This window comes from Zea mays, chromosome 5 (assembly GCF_902167145.1).
Source record: "Zea mays cultivar B73 chromosome 5, Zm-B73-REFERENCE-NAM-5.0, whole genome shotgun sequence".
NCBI classification, from domain to species: Eukaryota; Viridiplantae; Streptophyta; class Magnoliopsida; order Poales; family Poaceae; genus Zea; species Zea mays.
In genome coordinates this window covers 61,719,847-61,743,238 of record NC_050100.1, presented here as the reverse complement: position 1 = coordinate 61,743,238, position 23,392 = coordinate 61,719,847, and positions in this window count along the sequence as shown.

Sequence of the window (23,392 nt, the reverse complement as noted above, 5' to 3'; positions counted from 1 at the left end):
TACAAATTGCTGAAGAAGGTGGACAAGTTCCAGTGGACCACAGAAGCACATGAAGCTCTCGATGCACTGAAGAAGTTCTTGACCACGCCACTAGTGCTAAAGCCACCACGCCGAGCCATGCCAAATCAGCCGGCAGAAGATCTATTGTTATACGTCTCCTGCACGACTCACGTGGTAAGCACCACGTTAGTAGTCGAGCGGGCAGAGGAAGTGCACGCATATCCAGTACAGCAACTGGTCTACTTCATCAGTGAAGTTCTGGGGCCCTCTAAAAAGAAGTATCCTCAATTCAAAAACTATTGTACGCGGTACTTCTAACTGCTCGTAAGCTCTGTCACTACTTTGACGACCACAAAGTCATAGTAGTCACCGGGTTTCCAATAGGGGATATTCTTCACAACAAAGAAGCCATCAAAAGAATAGCCAAGTGGGCCTGCGAGCTAGGAGCTCACGACATCGAGTTTTGGCCTCGCACAGCAATAAAGACTGAAGCACTAGTTGACTTCGTATTAGAATGGACCGAGCAACAAGTACCTGACAACCCGGAGGCTACAGAAGTATGGCGAATGTATTTCGATGGCTCACTGAAACTGCAGGGAGCAGGCGCAAGAATCCTCTTCATTGCCCCTGGAGGTGAACAACTCAAGTATGCTCTTCAGTTATCATTCCCAGCATCAAATAATGAAGCAGAATATGAGGCTCTGATCCATGGATTGAACATTGCCATATCACTGGGCATTAAGAGGTTGATGGTATACGGAGATTCACTGGTGGTCATAAGTCAGATAAATAAAGACTAGGATTGCTCGACTGATTCTATGGGCAAGTATTGTACTGCCGTCCAAAAAATAGAAGACAAATTTGAAGGGCTAGAATTCCATCACGTGGAAAGAGATCGCAACGCAGCAGCAGACGCGTTGTCGAAGCTAGGATCCAGTCGAGCCTAGGTCCCACCCAGAGTTTTCGTCCAGGAAGTGTCCCTCCCAAGCATTCCCTCAGATCAGGCGGAAGAGTGCAACGCTTTGAGCCAACCAGAGTCAGACTCTAATGACTGGAGAGAGCCTATCATTAGGTATATAAAGAACGAGGAAGAACCGGATGATAAGGCAGCAGCAGAACGCATCGCAGGACAGTCGGCCCACTACACCCTCATAGGGGGCGCACTGTACAGAAGGGGTGCAACATGAGTCCTCATGAAGTGCATTTCCTCTACTACTGGGAGACAGCTACTAGATGAGATTCATGCCGGACAATGTGGAATACACGCAGCATCCAGAACTTTGGTTGGGAAAGTCTTCAGGTCCGGTTTCTATTGGCCAACGGCAAAGAGTGATGCAGCCGAGTTAGTTCAGAGATGTGAAGCTTGCCAATTTTTGTCAAAGCAACAACATTTACCAGCATAGCAGCTGCAGACCATACCTATAACATGGTCATTTGCGTGCTGGGGATTGGACATGATTGGACCCTTCAAGAAAGCTTAGGGAGGCTATACTCACGTGCTGGTTGCCATCGATAAATTCACCAAATGGATAGAATACAAACCCATTGCTTCTCTAACTTCAGCTAAGGCAGTGGAATTCATACAAGAGATAATATTCAGATTTGGGATACCGATTAGCGTCATAACCGACCTGAGATCCAACTTCACTAGCTCTGAATTCTTTGATTTCTGCGAGCAACGGAGCATCCAGATCAAATATGCATCAGTAGCACACCCAAGAGCTAACGGTCAGGTGGAAAGGGCTAATGGAATGATACTGGAAGCACTCAGAAAGAAAGTCTTCGACAAGAATGAAAAGTTCGCAGGAAAGTGGATCAGAGAGCTGCCTTATGTGGTTTGGAGCCTAAGAACTCAACCCAGTCGAGCCCTGCATGGAAACACCCCCTTTTTCATGGTCTATGGTTCGGAGGCAGTGCTACCTACCGACCTCAGGTTTGGGGCACCAAGGCTGGTCTTCGAAAGCATAGCTGAAGCAGAAGCTACCAGGCTAGAAGATATTGACGTGCTGGAGGAAGAGCAATTGAATACAGTAATTCAGTCAGCCAGATATCAGCAGACCTTGAGGCGCTATCATGATAAGGCTATACGACATCGATCTTTCATAGTGGGAGACTTGGTCCTTCGCCGAATTTTAACGTGAGAAGGACGGCACAAGTTGTCACCGCTATGAGAAGCTTGTCGTCACGACAACTCCATTCTATCCCGACGTCCTCTTCATCGGGGGAAGAGTGGAATCGTCCCCCATCTCCGACGACGAGCCAACCATGCCTGGGGAAGAACCTCCTCAGCGAGAAGCTCGTCGACGGAGGAACCAACGCTGGAATGTTCGGCAACATCATGAAGCCGGAGAACGAGACCCGGCGCAGCCTGTATCTCGAGATGAGATCTCAGAGGTGGGAGAAACTCTTGATGAACGAGTCTTCAGAGAAAGGAGAAACTCCCGCCGACGTGATCGTCGGCAGGCTCAAGAGCAAGCCGAGCAGGATGCGAGACAACGCCGATAGAACCCTCTCTTCGGACGAAACCTGAACCCTGACTTTGCCCGAGCCATGAATACACCGAGCGAGGTTGGTGGAGTGTTGGCTCAGATAGCTGATGGCCTCCCCTAGACTCCAGACGTGGAGGGCTATCGGCGGCTGCTTACTCAAGCGGCTAATCATCTTTTACCTCTTGCTCATCCTCTGAGCGATCTACGACACGCCATCAATAGTCGGTGGGATGCGTGGAGCTCCATCAAGGCTTCACGCGAACGACGACATGAGAATGAGATACGGCATCGAGAGGAGTACGATCGGGATCATGGCGTCCCTGCACGAAGTCAGGCCACTAGAGTTGAGTCAGCAACGGCTTCAACTGGTGGCACAATCCGGGGACGGTCGAGACAGCACGCCGGCATCTCCCCTCCTTGGGACCGACATCACAATCGCCGATAGGAGGACACATGTGGAGTATCTACACTCACTCTGCGTCTCAATGCCATTCAATGGCTCCCGAACTTCAAGGTCTCCAATGTCGACAAATACGAGCCCAAGCAGGACCCGGGAGGCTGGTTGGTCATCTATACCACTGTCGCCCGGGTCGCTGGGGCAACTGAAGATGTGATGACTGCGTACTTGCCCATCGTCCTTGGGCAAGATGCACTGCAATGGCTATGACACCTACCCCGACACTGCATTGACGATTGGAGCGACTTCAGTCGGCGTTTTATCGCCAACTTCCAATCCCTCTCCAACAAGTCGGCGCAGCCATGGGACCTCAAATCCATCAGGCGCCGAGGGGATGAGACTCTTCGGTCGTACCTCAAAAGGTTTTAGACCATGAGAAATCGTATTCCTGAAGTTGCTAAAGCAGTAGTGGTCGAGGACTTCTACCGAGGATCTAATGACTCGGCCTTCGTCCGAGTCATACTACAAAAGGCGCCGACCACTTCCGAACAGCTGTTCAGGGAGGCAGACCTCTACATCACCGCCGATGAGCGTGCCCAGTACCTCATCAGGGGAACGAAGCCTGCTCCATCTGCACCACGGCGCGACACGAACCAGCAGACCGACAAGCGCTGGGAGAAGAGGCCTCGTGAAGAAGTCCATGCCGCTGGACCACCCGTCTCTCGTGCCCGAGGGGCACCCCGCAGAGGCGAACGAACATTGGACGACATCCTCGACGCCCAGTGCCCGTACCACAAGAATATGTGTCACACCCTTTGGAACTTCAGAGACTTCAAGCACTCCGTTGGGCATGGCCGACCTTTCCAACCTCTACCACCTCCCCCACCACGAGGAGGACTCGGTCAACAACCTCAGCAGCAGGAAGGGGGAGGAGGCGAAGCATTCCCGCGCGTCGATGGAGAAGTCAACGTCATCTTCGGCAGACACGGGTCGCAAGAGAACAAAAGGCAGCAGAAGCTCAACGACCGACATATACTGGTGTCGACCACCAGTGCTCCCGCCCCTATCAGTGGTCAGAACATCCGATCACCTTTACTTGGGCGGATCAATGGCTCAACTTCAATCATCCAGGCAAGTACCCACTCCTCGTCAATCCGGTGATCCGAGAGAGCAGGGTAAAGAAGGTGTTGGTGGACGGGGGAAGTAGCATCAAGGTCACCTTCCTCCGGACACTCTTAGGCTTGGGAGTTGCACTCAAAGAGCTCCACGAGTCAGACACTCCTTTCTTTGGCATTGTGCTGACCGAAGGAGAATACCCGCTTGGACACATCTACATGCCTGTCACCTTTGGAACTCCGGAAAACTACAGAACTGAGTTCCTGAGGTTTGAGGTAGCGAGCTTCGACTACGGATACAATGCCATCATCGGCAGGCCGGGATTGGCAAAATTCATGGCCATTTCGCAATATTCATACATGATATTGAAGATGCCGGGACCACATGGAATCATCACCGTGCGTGCTGACTTCCAAGGCACCACAGAATGTTTCTGAGTGGCCATTTAGGCTGCCCTCACCACCAAACCACCGACAACTTCCTCCACGCAGGCGAACTCAAAGCCTAAGGAAGACCTCACGATACCCACGAATGAAGCTCAAGTCGTGACCTCTATGCGGCCGACTGAAGAGACAAAGAGAATCAACCTTGGGGTCGCTGATGAACGCAAAACTGCCATCATCAGCTCTAGCCTGGACGACAAATAGGAAGGCGCGCTCATCCAGTTTCTGCAAGATAATCGAGACGTATTCGCATGGCAGCCTATGGATATGTTGGGAGTCCCGAGAGAGCTGGCCGAGCAGAAACTGAAGGTTTATCCCCAGGCAAGGCCGATCCGACAAAAACTGCGTCGTTTCACGCCTGACAAGAGAGAGGCTATTCGCGTCGAGCTAGCTCGCTTAATCGCAGCAGGGTTCATTAGAGAAGTACTGCATCCTGAGTGGCTAGCAATCATGTTCTTGTACTCAAAAAGAATAAAGTGGATTGGCGCATGTGTGTCGACTATACAGATCTCAACAACACTGTCCGAAGGATCCATTCGGACTTCCTAGAATAGATCAGGTGGTAGATTGCACCACTGGATGTTTTGTGTTGTCCTTCCTGGACTGCTACTCTGGATACCATCAGATCAGCCTAGCAAAAGAGGATGAGGAAAAAACAACATTCATTACCTTGTTTGGAGCTTTTTGCTATACCTCCATGTTGTTTGGCCTCAAGAACGCTGGAGAGACTTACCAGAGAGCTATTCAAACATGCTTAGCCGATCACTGGGGCAAGCAGGTAGAAGCTTATGTTGATGATGTGGTAATCAAAACAGAAAACTCAGAAAACTTCATTGAAGATTTGCAGCTGGTCTTCAATAGTTTGAGGCGATACCGGTGGAAGCTCAATCGAGAAAATGTGTCTTTGGAGTACCAGCAGGGAAGTTGCTCGGATTCATTGTCAGCCACCGAGAAATTGAAGCTAACCCGGAAAAAATCGAGGCTATCATGAGAATGGAATCACCATGATCACAGAAGAAAGTGCAAAGGCTTACTGGATGCAAGGCAACCTTGAGCAGGTTCATATCAAGGCTAGGAGAAAAAGGCTTACCATTCTACAAATTGCTGAAGAAGATGGACAAGTTCTAGTGGACCACAGAAGCACATGAAGCTCTCGATGCACTGAAGAAGTTCTTGACCACGCCACTAGTGCTAAAGCCGCCACGCCGAGCCATGCCAAATCAGCCGGCAGAAGATCTGTTGTTATACATCTCCTACACGACTCACGTGGTAAGCACCGCGTTAGTAGTCGAGCGGGCAGAGGAAGTGCACTTATATCCAGTACAACATCCGGTCTACTTCATCAGTGAAGTTCTGGGGCCCTCTAAAAAGAAGTATCCTCAATTCAAAAACTATTGTACACAGTACTTCTAACTGCTCGTAAGCTCCGTCACTACTTTGACGACCACAAAGTCATAGTAGTCACCGGATTTCCAATAGGGGGTATTCTTCACAACAAAGAAGCCATCAGAAGAATAGCCAAGTGGGCCTGCGAGCTAGGAGCTCACGACATCGAGTTTCGGCCTCGCATATCAATAAAGACTGAAGCACTAGTTGACTTCGTATCAGAATGGACCGAGCAACAAGTACTTGACAACCCAGAGGCTACAAAAGTATGGCAAATGTATTTTGATGGCTTGCTGAAACTGTAGGGAGCAGGCGCAGGAATCCTCTTCATTGCCCCTGGAGGTGAACAACTCAAGTATGCTCTTCAGTTATCATTCCCAGTGTTGGGGTCGTGCTTCGGTGCGCCGAAGGTCTCACACGAAGAAGCAGCTTCGGCTGAAGTCGTCTCCAAGAGATGGCCGAAGGTCCCTTTTCATGGAGCTTCGGCGTTTTAAACCGACATAGAGATAGAATGACCTTTTTATACATATAGGTCTGAGTCAATGCTGTAAACTTTCGCAAGGGGCATAATTGTAATTTGTCACAGGCTGCGACCTGTGCCTATAAATAGATGAACAGTACCTCTGTACTGTTCACGTGAACCTGTCATTTGCTTTCGCATCACGCTTGTACTTTTGCCTTCCGCAGGACCGAAGGTACATTTGTAATTCAAAGTCATTTATATTCATTGATACAAATAGAGATAATTTTATGACAATATTTAAATGTTTATTTCATATTCTATGATTTATGTGAATGCTTCATTCTTCGTTGTTATGCTTACGAAGGTATGTCCTTCGTAACCTTCGTCCGAGATGCTTTATATCCCGAAGGGATATATCGTTATGGAGGACGAAGGACCTTAACACAACATTTTTTGTGTTGCCTTGTTCTTAATTCTTAGCATTTGAGAACAAGTCCCCAACATTGGCGCCCACCTCCGGTCAACTCACTTCCACCTTTCTGAGCTGATGGCTTCGTTCAACACTCAAGCTGGAGCTGCTTCGGCTTCGAAGCTGGTGCTCCCGATAACAGGCGGTTCTTGCTCAGAGCCAGCTAACAAAAAGCAGAAGAAGGAGGCTCAGAGAAGGGTGCAGCATGTTGGAGTGCAGGGACCCTTCATTAAGTCAAAATGGTCTCACATTCCAATTACCTTCTCTCAGGAAGATCTTCAGCTCAAGGACTATCCTCACAATGATGCTATGGTCATTTCTTGTGTGATCAAAGGGTTTCTGGTTCACAATGTCCTAGTTGACACAGGCAGTGCAGCTGACATTATATTTGCCAAAGCCTTCAGACAGATGCAAGAGCCTGAAGACAAGATTCATGATGCTACGCACCCTCTTTGTGGCTTCGGAGGGCGGCAGATTGTGGCACTCGGGAAGATTACCATGCCGGTAACCTTCGGATTTGTTAATAACACAAGGACTGAGCAAATTGTGTTTGATATTGTTGACATGGAATACCCCTACAACGCCATCATTGGTCGTGGTACCCTAAATGCTTTTGAAGCAATTCTTCACCCAGCTTATCTCTGCATGAAGATACCTTCGGACCAAGGGCCTATTGCTATTCATGGGAGTCAGGAAGCTGCCAGAAGGGCCGAAGGAAGTTGGACTGATTCCAAGGCAATCCATAATATAGATGGAGTTGAAGCTTGTGAACAGTACAAGTTCAGGAGGGAAAAAGCAGCTTCGGCTGATCAGCCGAAGCCCATGCTGCTGTGTGAGGATATAGCAGAGCAGAAGGTGCTATTGGGCTCGCAATTATCTGAAGATCAAGAGAAAACCTTGATAAGGTTTTTATTCAACAATAAAGATGTTTTTGCATGGTCAGCCAATGATCTTTGTGGAGTGAATCGGGATGTTATTGAACATTCGCTCAATGTTGACCCATCCTTCAGACCCCGCAAGCAGAGGCTTCGGAAAATGTCTGATGACAAGGCCGAAGGGGCTCGCAACGAAGTAAAAAGACTCCTAAGTGCAGGAGTTATCAGAGAAGTGAAGTATCCAGAATGGCTAGCTAACACTGTTATGGTGAAGAAGGCCAATGGAAAGTGGAGAATGTGTATTGATTTCACAGATCTCAACAAGGCTTGTCCGAAGGATGAGTTCCCGCTGCCAAGGATAGACTCTTTAGTTGATGCAGCAGCTTCTTCGGAACTCATGAGTCTCCTGGATTGTTACTCAGGCTATCATCAAATCTGGATGAAAAAGGAGGATGAGCCGAAGACTAGTTTCATAACCCCAAGTGGTACATATTGCTATCTTCGGATGCCTGAGGGGCTTAAGAATGCTGGAGGGAGTTTCAGCAGGATGACTGCGAAGGTTCTCCAATCTCAGATAGGCAGAAATGTGTTGACCTATGTTGATGACATTATTGTAAAAAGCACGAAGCAAGAAGACCATATTGCTGATCTGCAGGAGACCTTCGCCAGCTTCAGACAAGCTGGTCTGAAGCTGAATCCAGAAAAATGTGTCTTCGGAGTAAAGAAGGGTAAGTTCCTTGGATGCTTGGTTTCAACAAAGGGAATTGAAGCTAACCCAAATAAAATCGAAGCTATACTTCGAATGGAGCCACCAACCACAAGAAAGGGGGCCCAAAGATTGACAGGAAGACTGGCATCTCTTAACAGATTTATATCCAGATCAGCGGAAAGAAATCTACCCTTCTTCGAGGTGCTAAAATCAGCTGAAGTCTTTCAATGGGGCCCAGCTCAACAAAAAGCTTTCGAAGAACTCAAGCAATACCTGATAGATCTAACAACATTAACTCCACTAATGCCAGGGGCTCCTCTGTTGTTGTATGTGGCAGCTTCGCACTCAGCAGTAAGTGCGGCACTTGTGCAGGAGAAGTTTGATGGACAAATCAAGAAGCAGGTCCCAGTATATTTTGTATCTGAAGTCCTTAGTGTCTCAAAGAAAAATTATACAGAACTGGAGAAGGTGTTGTATGCCGTTCTAATGGCATCCAGGAAGCTTCGGCATTATTTTCAGGCATATAATATTATTGTTCCTTCTTCGCAGCCGTTGAAAGATATCATGAGAAATAAAGAAGCTACCGGCCGAATTGGAAAATGGGCTGCGGAGCTTAATGAATTTTACATTGATTATGTGCACAGATCCTCGATCCAGTCTCAAGCATTGGCAGATTTTATTGTCGACTGGACGCCAGGGGCTCAGGGCGAAGAAGCGAATAAAGATGCCGAAGCATGGACAGTGTTTTGTGATGGCTCCTGGGGAACCTTCGGAGCAGGAGCAGCTGCTGTTTTGGTTTCACCGTCCAAGGTTAAAACTTGCTATGCAGCAAGACTGGACTTCAGCTGCACAAATAATATTGCTGAGTACGAAGCCTTGCTCCTGGGTCTTCGGAAACTAAAGGCGATGGGGATCAGGAGGGCGATCCTTAAAACTGATTCTCAGATTGTTTCGGGTCATATTGACAAAAGTTGCAAGGCTAAAGACCCGAAGCTTGAAAAATACCTCGACACAGTCCGAAGGATCGAAGCTTCCTTCGAAGGATTTTCTGTTAAGAATATCCCTCGAGGGCAAAATGAACATGCTGATTTGTTAGCCAGGTCTGCAGCACAGGGGCTGCCGCTACCTTCGGATGTATTCTTCGAAACAATAAAGGCACCTTCAGTGGAGTTACTTGAAAGAGCAGTTCTTACTATTTCTCCTGTGTACAGTGAAGATTGGAGAACTGAAATAATTTCTTACCTTCAGGGCAACTTCCTATCAGATGATGAAGCTTATAATAAAAGAATAGAGGCAAGAGCTCGTCCGTATATCATTATAGAAGGGGAGTTATACAAGCATGGAGTTTGTGCCCCGCTGCTCAAGTGCTTGTCTAGAGCCGAAGGTATAGAGTTGATGAAGGAGATACATGCAGACCTTTGTGGATCCCACATCGGATCCAGGCCGTTACTTGGAAAAGTGTTCCGTCAAGGATTTTATTGGCCGAAGGCAGCTTCGGATGCAGCTGAGTTAGTTCAAAAGTGCGAAGGTTGTCAGAAATGTGCAAGAGATCAAAAACAACCTTCGTCTTTGACACAGCTAATACAACCCATCTGGCCATTGCAAAGGTGGGGCCTCGATTTGCTGGGCCCATTACCACCGGCTCAAGGCAATCTGAAATATGTTGTAGTTGCTGTGGAATATTTTTCCAAGTGGATTGAGGCGAAGCCATTAGCTACAATAACTTCGGCCACTGTCCAAAAATTTTTCTGGCAGAATATTGTCTGTCGCTTCGGAGTGCCGAAGGCTATAACTGTAGATAATGGAACACAATTTGACTCCGAAGAATTCAGAAATTTTTGTGATCAAATTGGCACGAAGATCCACTTTGCGTCAGTCAGGCACCCGGAGTCGAATGGGCTTGTTGAAAGGGCCAACGGCATCATAATGACAGGAATAATGAAGCTAATCTTTAATCAACCAAGGGGAAAGTGGCCAGATCAGCTTACCAAAGTGGTATGGAGCCATAACACAACAACATCAAGATCTACAGGCTTTACCCCATTTAAGTTGTTATTTGGTGACGAAGCAATAACCCCGGAAGAAGCCAAAGCTGGATCAATAAGAGTGGTAGCTTCGGCAGAATCAGGTCCCGAAGATACTTGTCTCGTGGAAAAAGATGCCTTAGAAGGGATCAGGCTTCAGGCCGTGGAGAATATCAATAAGTACCAGGCTGAAACAGTTAAATGGCGAGATAGAAAGGTCTGGCTAAAAAATATTGAGCCAGGACACTTGGTGCTTCGGAGAGTGGCCAATCCGGATACAGTGGGCAAATTGCAACTGAAATGGGAAGGGCCTTTCTTAGTAGCATCTTCGTCAAGGCCTGGTTCGTACAGACTGAAGGACATGGATGGCAATGAAATTCCAAGATCTTGGAATGCGGATGAGCTTCGGCGGTTTTATGTATAACTCGATGTAATTTTGACTTTTCTTTTCTTTTTCATGGCACCCTTTTCCTTTCTAAAGGGGGAGAAAGGTTTTTAATGGGGCCATCTTATGTAATTTCCTTTTTAGTTTTATAAGAGCAAAATCCCCCAAAGAATGTAAATGTAAAAGCTGAGAGCGCACCATCGAGTGCCGAAACTAAAAAAGAGAAGAAGCTCCAAAGACGTCCCTAAGGGGATGCAGAGCTCACAGCGAAAAGTCAACGCTGATTCCGCCGAAAGTAAAAGGCGAAGAAGCTCCAAAGTCGTTCCTAAGGGAATGCAGAGCTTATACCGTCTAAGTAAAAGACGAAGAAGCTCCAAAGACGTCCCTGGGGGGATGCAGAGCTTACAGCGAAAAGTCAACGCTGATATTGCCTAAGTAAAAGGCAAAGATGCTCCAAAGTCGTTCCTAAGGGAATGCAGAGCTGACGTGTGTTTGCTCCTAAGAAAATGATGGATGAGTGTGGCTTCGGACATACGCTTCGGACATTCATTTGCACATTACATCATGGCATTTGCATGCATAAGCATTCATTCATAGCATTTGTGTTCTTAAATGGTTGCTTCGGCACAGAGAAAAGTTTCGGATAAATGGTTTGTTATGATTCGTTATGTAAAAGAAAGGTTTCGAAGAAGTGGTTTTTTATGAATCGTTGTGTATAAGAGTAGCAGTCTTTTATGTTTTGTTATGTAAATAAAAGCTTCGGCAGATAAGAGTAGCAGTCTTTTATGTTTTGTTATGTAAATAAAAGCTTCGGCAGATAAGAGTAGCAGTCTTTTATGTAAGGAAAGGCTTCGGCAAAAAGAGGAAGCGGCCTTTTATGCTTCGTTGTGTACGAAAAGAAGGGAAGGTGTTTTTTCGCCTTCGGCTCAAAAAACTGATTTCGTCCACATCAAAGCACCTCAATCGAAGGGTAAGAATATATTACAAGGTATGTACAAAGTTCCTTGAAGAACAGTTTAATTCTATTTACAAGAGTTGTTACAAAATTATCCTGAGTTTTTCTAAAGCACACTTCTGCTAGTCTTCATTAAACTTCAGCTTCGACGACAACTTCGGCGACATATCCTAGGAATCATCTTCACCTTCGTCATCCTACATGAGTCAAGGAATCATAAGAATCAAGCCCAAAGGAAAAGGTAAGCACGAAATGTCATTTCTTACTGGTTCAAGATGACTTCGGGCTTCGTCTCCAGCTTTCTCTCGCCCGCCCTTTGTCCATACCATTTTTATGAATCTATTGGAGATACTTCGGGCGAGGTCGGGCATATCATCCAGGATTGATGAAGATAAGGTGAAGTTGGGCCTGTTGACAACCTTTCCATGTTCGCAGCCGGCCTTCAGAAATGCAGCAGCGGTACCCCGAGAAGCCACCCAGGCACAGAAGTCGCCGTGCCCGGCTATAACTTCGTCAAGCTCTTCGATTTCAGCTTCAATATGATCGAAGGCCTGGGGTAAATTTTCCGCCGAAGGGTTAAATTTCCCACTGCTGGCTCCAACAGAGTAAAATATCTTCTTTAATCGTCCAATACAATTATTGCCAAAGTTCAAGCATTTGTCTTGAAGGCTTGTTAATGCTTTCTTCAATTCTGAGCTGGTCTGGACTTCGGCTTTAAGCTTCGAATTCAGTTCTAGCTTCTCCTGATCAAATTGTTTTGATTGATTGATAAGCTTCGAATTTAACTCTAATATTTTAGCCTCAGTTTCAGCCAGCAAGCCTTCGGTCGATTGGAGCTCGAAGTCTTTCTTTTCAATGATGGCAGATTGCTCTTTTATTTTGCTTTCCAAGTTTTCAATTATAGCTTCGTGCTTTTTGTCCTCCAAGTCTTGTTGCATCTTCAGAGCTTTGCTCAGTAGCATGCTCTGAACAGAAACAACTTATGTTAAGTAATATTTTCATTGTTAATGGCAATAAAAACCAGAGAAAAAGGTTGTTTACCTTGAAGTTAGAATAAAACAAGCTGCCGACGATATGTTGTCGTCGGTAGCGGCTGATGTCTGTCTCTAGCTTCGGAAAACCGATACTCTTCGATAGAGTACCGATTACCTTAGCTCCAGTCTGGTCTCGAATACAGCCTAGTTTTTCATCATCTACACCCCCAAATAGGAGGGCACCTGACTTGTAGCCGCAAGACTTGGCGTAGTCTTTAAGTTCTTCTATTTCGTCCTTCGTCAGTTTTTGCCCAACTAAGTTCTGGAAAGAGTAGGCTTCGTCGTCCGAAGGGTCTTCGGCTATTTCTTTTCCTTTCTCAGGCACTGTGGCCATGGTTTTTTCAGTAGTAGCACCAGCTTCTTCCGCAGCCATGTCTTCCAAAATCTTGTTGATATTCTTAATCGTGGTTTCTAAGTTTGTATCTTCGGCTGTAGCGGCTTCGGTAGCCGCGACCTCCGAAGCTACGCCTTCGACGATTGTTGTATCTTCGGCAGCTGCCGTCTTTTGGATTGATGCCCTTGGTGGCGTCTTGTCGATAACCTCAGTTACCGCAATGATTCTTTGCCGTTTGGGTTTGTTTATCTTCGATTGATCCGGCTCGTCCACCTTTTCAAAAAGCTTCGTCAGTTGGAGCCCTAATGGACTTAGCTTCGTAGGCATGGGTTCAGTCATTACCTTTAAAATTTCCTCCACGTCGCTGGTAGAAGGCGGTGTGGGGGTCCCCTCTTCTTCGGGTAATTTGCGCTTCGGAGCAGATATTTTTCCTTTTTTGAGAATTTTCTTCTCCTTTGCTGGTCTTTCTTCATCCGTGATCGGAGTTTCGGCTATTCTTTTTCTTTTAAGGCCCTCGGCACCCTTGTTCAATTGTTCATAGTCTGGGTATTCGAAGCCTAGGGCGTCAAGCACTCGGTTCAACCTTCGTTTCGGTCGGGCACCGAAGGCTGCTGTCATTAGTTGATCCTCTTTTTTGGAGTAGTTCCCCAGGATTTCGTTGCACATCACCTCAACAGTGTCTAACCATTCTTTGCAGGGTTTTTTGAAGAACTTCTTGAACTTGAAGTAATAGGGAAGCCGGACAAGCTCCCCCTTCTTCTTCTCTCCCTCCAGCTTCGGCATCTCCCACTCTTTTAGAGTAGGGAAAACTCTGAATGCCAAGAACTCTTGAACTAGATCCCTGGTGCCAATATGTTCTGAGATAATTTCAAATTCACCCAGAGCAGCCCAGGTGGGACCTTTTAGGTCGCCAATGTGGCATTGTGGCCTTGTCTCTCCGAAGATTAACTCCAGAGGGCTTTGTACCAATTTTTCTTTGTCTTCATCGACTTTTACATAAAACCACTCAGATTTCCAACCTGCTGGCCATTTGCTTCGGTAGCTGATGACAGGACACTTTGTTGTCTTCCGGTAGGCAAAATTATAGCAACCGAAATTATCATGTAGCCCATCTTTTCTGGCTTTTGTTTGGTAATGTAATTCGTGAGCTCGGCAGAAGCTGTCAGCAAATGGTTCCACAGCTTGGCTTCGGAGGGCCCAGATATAAACATTGAGCCTAACGATGGCGTTAGGAGTCAATTGATGAAAGTAGATACCAAACCTCCTTAGTATCTCCGCAACAATACCGTGGAGAGGGAATCTAAGCCCAGCTTTTAAAAAACTCTTGAAAATAACAATCTCATCCTTCCTTGGCTTCGGGGTGGTTTCTTCTTCCCCGAAGCGGAGTAGCTTTTTCTGGTCCTCATTGAAATAACCTGCTTTCACCATCTTCGAAAGGTCAGCTTTTGAAACAGTTGATTTCCCAAAATCCAGGTGACTGGGCTTGCTGGGCGTAGCAAGGTGATAGTCATCTTCGGAGTCAGTCCCTTCAATGCTTTCTTTTCCTTCGGCAGTTGTTGGGCCTGCTTCAGCAGCAGGCATTTCTTCTGTAGTCAGTAGACCGGAACGCTGCATTGCTTCGGAGATGGGCACAGTGTCTGAACCTTCGGCTTCGTCTCCCTCACGTACAACTTTGGCAGTAGATCGTATTCTCGCCATTTGATTCTAAGTTTGGGAAGTCAAAAACTTTTTCCTTTTTTCTCTCTCCGAAGCTCTTCTTTCTGACGAAGCGGACGTTGAGAAGCACCTTCGTTCGATTCTGAGACTTAAGCTTCGGCTATGGTGAAAAATTTTGGCAGCGAAACAGTGCAAATAGCAATGAATGCTGTGGTAACTTCACACCCACCTGTTTGTTTATATAGTGCTGCAGGTAGGAAGGCGAAGCGGTGGAACTGTTACACCAGGCGCGCAGTAACTCATACCCGCTGCGCAGTGGACCGCAAGGATCAAACAGTAACTCTGCAAGGTGGGACCGACACGCGCTCGGAAGTCGGATCGTTTCTCCGCAACGAGCTCAGGGAAGGTGTTTTTTGGACCTTCGGCTTCCCGAAGCTGAAGAGGCTTTTTTCACGGGTCAAGCTCGTTACGAAGAACGATCTAGCACCGCGAAAGGGGCTACTGTTGGGGTCGTGCTTCGGTGCGCCGAAGGTCTCACACGAAGAAGCAGCTTCGGCTGAAGTCGTCTCCAAGAGATGGCCGAAGGTCCCTTTTCATGGAGCTTCGGCGTTTTAAACCGACATAGAGATAGAATGACCTTTTTATACATATAGGTCTGAGTCAATGCTGTAAACTTTCGCAAGGGGCATAATTGTAATTTGTCACAGGCTGCGACCTGTGCCTATAAATAGATGAACAGTACCTCTGTACTGTTCACGTGAACCTGTCATTTGCTTTCGCATCACGCTTGTACTTTTGCCTTCCGCAGGACCGAAGGTACATTTGTAATTCAAAGTCATTTATATTCATTGATACAAATAGAGATAATTTTATGACAATATTTAAATGTTTATTTCATATTCTATGATTTATGTGAATGCTTCATTCTTCGTTGTTATGCTTACGAAGGTATGTCCTTCGTAACCTTCGTCCGAGATGCTTTATATCCCGAAGGGATATATCGTTATGGAGGACGAAGGACCTTAACACAACATTTTTTGTGTTGCCTTGTTCTTAATTCTTAGCATTTGAGAACAAGTCCCCAACACCCAGCATCAAATAATGAAGCAGAATATGAGGCTCTGATCCATGGATTGAACATTGCCATATCACTGGGCATTAAGAGGTTGAGGGTATATGGAGATTCACTGGTGGTCATAAGTCAAATAAATAAAGACTAGGATTGCTCGACTGATTCTATGGGCAAGTATTGTACTGCCGTCCAAAAATTAGAAGACAAATTTGAAGGGCTAGAATTCCATCACGTGGAAAGAGATCGCAACGCAGCAGCAGACGCGTTATCGAAGCTAGGATCCAGTCGAGCCTAGGTCCCACCTAGAGTTTTCGTCCAGGAAATGTCCCTCCCAAGCATTCCCTCAGATCAGGCGGAAGAGTGCAACGCTTTGAGCCAACCAGAGTCAGACTCTAATGACTGGAGAGAGCCTATCATTAGGTATATAAAGAACGAGGAAGAACCGGATGATAAGGCAGCAGCAGAACGCATCGCAAGACAGTCGGCCCACTACACCCTCATAGGGGGCGCACTGTACAGAAGGGGTGCAACATGAGTCCTCATAAAGTGCATTTCCTCGACTACTGGGAGACAGCTACTAGATGAGATTCATGCCGGACAGTGTGGAATACACGCAGCATCCAGAACTTTGGTTGGGAAAGTCTTCAGGTCCGGTTTCTATTGGCCAACGGCAAAGAGTGATGCAGCCGAGTTAGTTCAGAGATGTGAAGCTTGCCAATTTTTGTCAAAGCAACAACATTTACCAGCATAGCAGCTGCAGACCATACCTATAACATGGTCATTTGCGTGTTGGGGATTGGACATGATTGGACCCTTCAAGAAAGCTCAGGGAGGCTATACTCACGTGCTGGTCGCCATCGATAAATTCACCAAATGGATAGAATACAAACCCATTGCTTCTCTAACTTCAGCTAAGGCAGTGGAATTCATACAAGAGATAATATTCAGATTTGGGATACCGATTAGCGTCATAACCGACCTGGGATCCAACTTCACTAGCTCTGAATTCTTTGATTTCTGCGAGCAACGGAGCATCCAGATCAAATATGCATCAGTAGCACACCCAAGAGCTAACGGTCAGGTGGAAAGGGCTAATGGAATGATACTGGAAGCACTCAGGAAGAAAGTCTTCGACAAGAATGAAAAGTTCGCAGGAAAGTGGATCAGAGAGTTGCCTTATGTGGTTTGGAGCCTAAGAACTCAACCCAGTCGAGCTCTGCATGGAAACACCCCCTTCTTCATGGTCTATGGTTCGGAGGCAGTGCTACCTGCCGACCTCAGGTTTGGGGCACCAAGGCTGGTCTTCGAAAGCATAGTTGAAGCAGAAGCTACCAGGCTAGAAGATATTGACGTGCTGGAGGAAGAGCGATTTAATACAGTAATTCAGTCAGCCAGATACCAGCAGACCTTGAGGCGCTATCATGATAAGGCTATACGACATCGATCCTTCATAGTGGGAGACTTGGTCCTTCGCCGAATTTTAACGGGAGAAGGACGGCACAAGTTGTCACTGCTATGGGAAGGGTCATTCATGGTATCGGAAGTCACTCGACTAGGATCATATCAGCTTACTCAAATGGATGGCATGGAAGTGGGGAATTCATGGAATATAGAGCATCTCAGGAAGTTTTACCCTTAGCAAGACTTCAAAAGCTATCGGAGCAACGTTGTACTCTGTAATTGGAAAATACGTCATCAATAAAAGATTTCATTCTCAAAGGCATTCAAACTGCTGGTTATCAATTGACTTTGATTTGATTAAACTTGGAATCAACACACTTACTTGACTTAAGGTGACCACTATATTCTACTAACGGAGCAATCGACTTAAGTCGGCAATGACTTAAGACGGTGCAACATGCTCGCGCTTACTCGACTTAGGGTGACCACTATACCCTACTAACGGAGCAATCAGCTTAAGTCGGCAATGACTTAAGATGGTGCAACATGCTCGCGCTTACTCAACCTAGGGTGACCACTATACCCTACTAACGGAGCAATCGGCTTAAGTCGGCAATGACTTAAGACGGTGCAACATGTTCGCGATTACTCGACTTAGGGTGACCACTATACCCTACTAACGGAGCAATCGGCTTAAGTCGGCAATGACTTAAGTCGGTGCAACATGCTCGCGCTTACTCGACCTAGGGTGACCACTGTACCCTACTAACGGAGCAATCTGCTTAAGTCAGCAATGACTTAAGACGGTGGAACATGCTCACGGTTACTCGACCTAGGGTGACCACTATACCCTACTAACGGAGCAATTGGCTTAAGTCGGCGACGACCTAAGACGATGCGACATGCTCACATCTACTCATCTTAGGGCGACCACTATGCCTTACCAGCCAAGCGACTGGCATAAGTCAGGAAAAAACTCCAAAACCAGCACGCCACATTTACTTCAGCAATCGTTCAAGATGACTGTTACATCCTGACAACAGAAACAAATGTTATAGTTGTCAGAACCAAGGACACATTCTAGTGTCCTATCCAGTGGATATCCGAATACAATGATCACACACACATAGAATTCACAAAAACATTTAGTATCTTCTAAACACGTCACTACGACGAAACATCTCTATTTGGCAATGTCTTTCGCAGAGGCAATTGAGGAAGAAGGGCGACTCGAGGCATCAGGCGCAGCCTTGACATTGGCAACAATGTAATCAGGAACAACTACACCGGGCCTTCTCATCAAGATCCGCCCCGCACGAATGGCTTTGTCCATAGCCTTGTCGCGCTGAGCTTTCAGAATGGCGCAGTTGTCCTCTGAAACTTTGTAGCCAGTCGAGTCTGCTTGATGTTGAAGGTGTTTTTCCTCAAGCTCAGAGCACCGCCGAGCCATATCTGACAAAGCAGTCAAAGAAGGATACACGGTTAAAAACAAGTTGATCAATCAGCCAAGGAAGAAACAAAGTTACTAACCAGCATTTAACGCCTTCAAGTCAGCTATCTGTTTCTAAAGCAACAATGGATTCCACTGCGTCAGAGACAGAGCCCCTTCTGGGATAGTAGCACCATGCAATCTCAACTGAGCGGACATTCCGTCAACCAAAGCCTGTGATCAAAGACAAATGAGTATAGGGAAGATAATTTACCAGAAGGAACGACGGAACGAAAGAGCTGAGTTACCTGAAGATTGGAGAAGAATGAGGGTAATCCCAAGTCAGAAGAAGCTGCGTTGTAGCTCGATGAAGGAAGATCAACCGGGACAACTTGAAGAATATTGTCAGGGGTTGACTCAGCCACACCAGCGGATATCAAAATTCTTGCATCTGGCTTGCCAACCTCCAAGGCGACTTGTTTGCTCGAAGTCAAAGAAGCATGCATCGCCATCACCCCATCAGATTGTGGTGGATACGACCCGACATGGACATCCATGGAGGTGTGGGAAGGAGAGCTCATTTGGACACCCTCGGGGGCTGGGTTGCAGCTCACGCCACCCACCTGAGCCGGATCACCACCGGCAACACCCTCGAGGGCTGGGTCGCAGCTTGCGCTACCCACCAGAGCCGAATCACTACTGACGACACCCTTGGGGGCTGGGTAACTGCCAGCACCACCCTTGGGGGCTGGGTTTTCTGCAACAGTCACCTCTAAGATTGAAGGATCCTCAGTCACCTCCATGGGAGTCGGGTAATCCTGACCAACTTCTTGACATCGGAGACTGCCTTCCAAAGTCGACGATGCACTAGACACTGCTCGGGATACCTCTAATCCCACGTCTGGAATTTCAGAGCAAACATCCATCATGTCGTCAGCAGTCGGCTCCGACAGCATATCCTCAGGAACGACATCCTCAAGGGTCTGATCATAACCCGGTATGGACAATCCTTGCAGGCTGACAAGAGCAGACAGAGCTGGAGAAGGAATATCACTATCCCCCCTACTACCTCTGTAATGCCGGCTATTCTTACGAATCAGTGGAGCTTCGTCTTCCTCTTCTTCATCCTCATCAAAAAATACGGACAATAGTCGGTGCACGGTCACACCCATTGGGATCAGCTTCTGCACGGTCACACCCATTGGGGTCAGCTTCTGCACGGTTACACCCATTGGGTACAGCTTCAACAAGGTCACACCCATTGGGGTCAGCTAGTGCACGGTCACACCCATTGGGGTCAGCTTCAACATGTACACCACCATTGGGATCAACCTCAGGAAGGATTTCTGCTGGTACTTCTTCACAAACAGGAGCAAAAGGGTCGGCATCCTGGTCCAAGCATGACAGTCGCTGAAGCTGCCTCTTCTTCTTCTCCTCCTCAACAGGCGCAGTCGGATGGTTAACTTGGTGAGGACGCTTTGGGCGAGTACCCTCAGGCTTTTGGGTGTCCACTGTTTTGTTAAGATCTTGTCCAACCGTAACAGCCATCGGTTCAGCATGGGACAAGTCATAAGATTCTCCAGCCAACATATTGAGTACAGCATCTATTTCTGCATCATCCGGACTTGCTGGCATCTCAAAGTGAACTTGCCTCTCATCATTGGGAAGATCACGAAGGGGAGCAACCAGAGCCTCAATGTCTTCAAGAGAGGGTCGCACTCTAAGACCCAGACCACTATCACTAGCAGGAGGGTTGGACACGAAATTGAAAAATGACCTAGGAAGTGGCAGATTCCAAGCAGAATAGGCAATAGGAGCACCAACATTTGATACCTTGCCCCTCAGGATCATGTCTAGTCGGCTCACGAGATCTTCAATAGAAATTTTCCTGTTGGTGACTCCAGTTGAGTCAGTAATACCACTGTACAAGTAAGCTGGATATGTCATGTCTTTCAAAGGCTGAATATTCTTGAAAACAAAGTCAGCAATCACAGCTTCGACAGTCAGACCTCTCTCCTTCAGCAGACAGATCTCAGCAAGCAGAACCCTAGCTTCTGTCACCTCTAAGGCAGTGGGACACTCAACCCAACTCGGAGTGCGTACATCTGGTTGTCTCCCCGACCGAGGGGGAGGGACTTGCAGTGGTTTTCCACAATAAACCACTCAAGACGCCACCCTTTAATGCTGTCCTTGAGAGGAATGTCAAGATATTCTGTCTTCCTCCCGCGGCGTATCTCCAGACTTGCACCACCCACGAGCTCGTGCTGCCTGATGAGGACATCACTTCTATACATACAATGAATGGACCGATAACACGATCGCGTGCACGACAACTAAAACTCCACGTACGTTCTACCCTAGTCAATTGTGTTTTAGAGCTTACGCTTGGGGACATGGATGTTTTGATGATTAGGAACCTTGGAGAGGACTAGCAAGGACTTGGGAAAGGCCTAGGTATTGAGAAGGAGCAGCAAGGGCGCCCACAACAGGAAGGAGATCAAGTCCGACTCTGCTGCGACTCCATCTCGGGTTCCAGGACCAGTCTTCACTAAAATGGACGCCCAAGATACATCCGGACTCTGATTGCGACGGACTTGATATGGTTGGAAAGATAAGGAGATTATCTAACCAACCAAACTCGTTCCACCCTAAAATTCGGCCGGAGTCAACGGGAATCGTCGAAACAAGTAAGCATTTAAATTCTGTTTTGGTGTTGTGACACCGTCTGTTGGGCCGTTGGGCCGTGTATCGCATCGGAGCCCATTAGGGGCGAGTCGAGGGGTCACGCACGCCCTAATACTATATTTATTCAGCAGCTGCCGCCACATTAGGTTTGGGTTTTGCTTAGATCAATTCTGTCATCGAACAGTGTCGCCGTCATCAGTTTGTGAGACCCCATCCCGTAATCAATACAATTTTGGTTGCATTTCTTTCCTATTCTTGCTTGTGTTCTTGATTGCGCTTGCAGGGATAAGCCTTCGTGGCGAGGTCATTCGTGTGTCACGGGTGATAACCAACCGAGCCGTGGTGTAGTGATTGTGAGGAACCGTTCGCTCAGAGCCTTGGATCATCAACGTCGAGATCTCCATTCAATCAAGTTATCGTATCTCATGGAAGATCGGGTTGCGTCTTCTATCAATTGGTATCAGATTTCCAGGTTGCCCGTGAGGTATAATCCTACCTTTAGATTAGTTTTGTTTCGTCCCATAGTCCACAAAAAGCCAAAAAATATATAATTACGATCAGTTTATTCCGACCTAAAACCATCGCCTTAGCTTTTGCACAATTCAGTTTTAGAGACCGCAGTTCTGAGTTCATGTTCTAGGTTGAGTTTGGTTGCTGGTTTAGATTTGTTTTGGTTCAGTGTGATTCTGTCCATCCGCTTCCATCCTACAAAACCGACCCTATCTACAAAACAGATCCTATCTCTACAACCGACCCTATCCACAAAACAGATCCTATATCTACAACCGACCCTATCCACAAAACAGATCCTATCTCTAAAACCGACCCTATCCACAAAACAGATCCTGTATCTAAACCAACCATATCCACAAAACAAATCCTATCTCTAAAACCGACCCTGTGCTCCATAGCCGCCTCTACGGTTCCTGCTGATTTGTGCCTTTGCAAACCATAACTTGAGGTACCTTCCATAAAACGGGCATAACTTTTCGCTCAGTGCTCCGTTTGAGCTCCATTTTTTACAGCAGATTCCTGAGTCCATTCTGGGGTTACCCAAACTCGCCTTCGGCCTGTTTGGTTTGGTCGAAAAATCAAAAAATCGGGAAGATAATTAAAAAATTGTTTAAGTGTTTCAGGAATTTCAGAGATCCTTTGTGATTTTCTCTAGGCCACAATACAACTCTGTTTCAAGTGAAATTTTGTGTGCTTCCATCCTTTGTGTTTTTGAATCATTGGTAAAAAATTCAGAATATTTCGAGCTCTTTTGCTGGTACTCCTTTGCAAACGCGCCTTTGATTTCTACTAGTGCTGAAAAATCTGCTCTATTTACAGAACTGCCATTTCTACTAGATACTTGTACCTTTTTTCTTGTGCTTTGGTCCAACTGTTCTATTACATTTTCTAGGCCAGCAATTAGGGCAAGTACTTGGAACACTTATTCAGCATTGCTATCTGTTACTGACTTGTGTGCCACATATATATATATATAGTCAGCATTCCTAGAACTCCAGCTTTCTCTCGAGCAGAACTGGTACTCCTTTGCAATCACACTCACGCTCGTTGGACAGTCACACCGGTCACCGTTTGCCACTTGCAGTGCTGGTAAGAACCTTGTAAGAGCGGGGTAAGACGCTTCATAATTTGTATTCCACCACCTCCACCACCACCCTGAGAGATAGTTGTAGGGTTCATATTGTTTGTTATCTTTTTATCTCTGTTTTGTGCTAACAATGACAGGACCAAAGAATCAAATGTACAAGGACAAGGGGCCTAAGCTTAACGACGATGAGTGTGTCTCTCAGCTGGAATTGAAGGAGATGATGCGCGCGATGACTGAAGCTTTTAAAAAATACCAGGACTCTGCGGTGACATCCTATGAGCAGCTGGATCGACGAGTTGCTGAACTTGTTACACGCATGGACGTACTGGAGGCTCGTCCCCCCTCCCCCCCCCACCAACTTCAGCCCCAGCTCACTCTCTTGTGGACGACGACGACGATGACGACGATGTTTATGCACCGCTGCGACAATGCCTCGCACGTAATCGACAAGGTATTGGAGGTAATGGTAG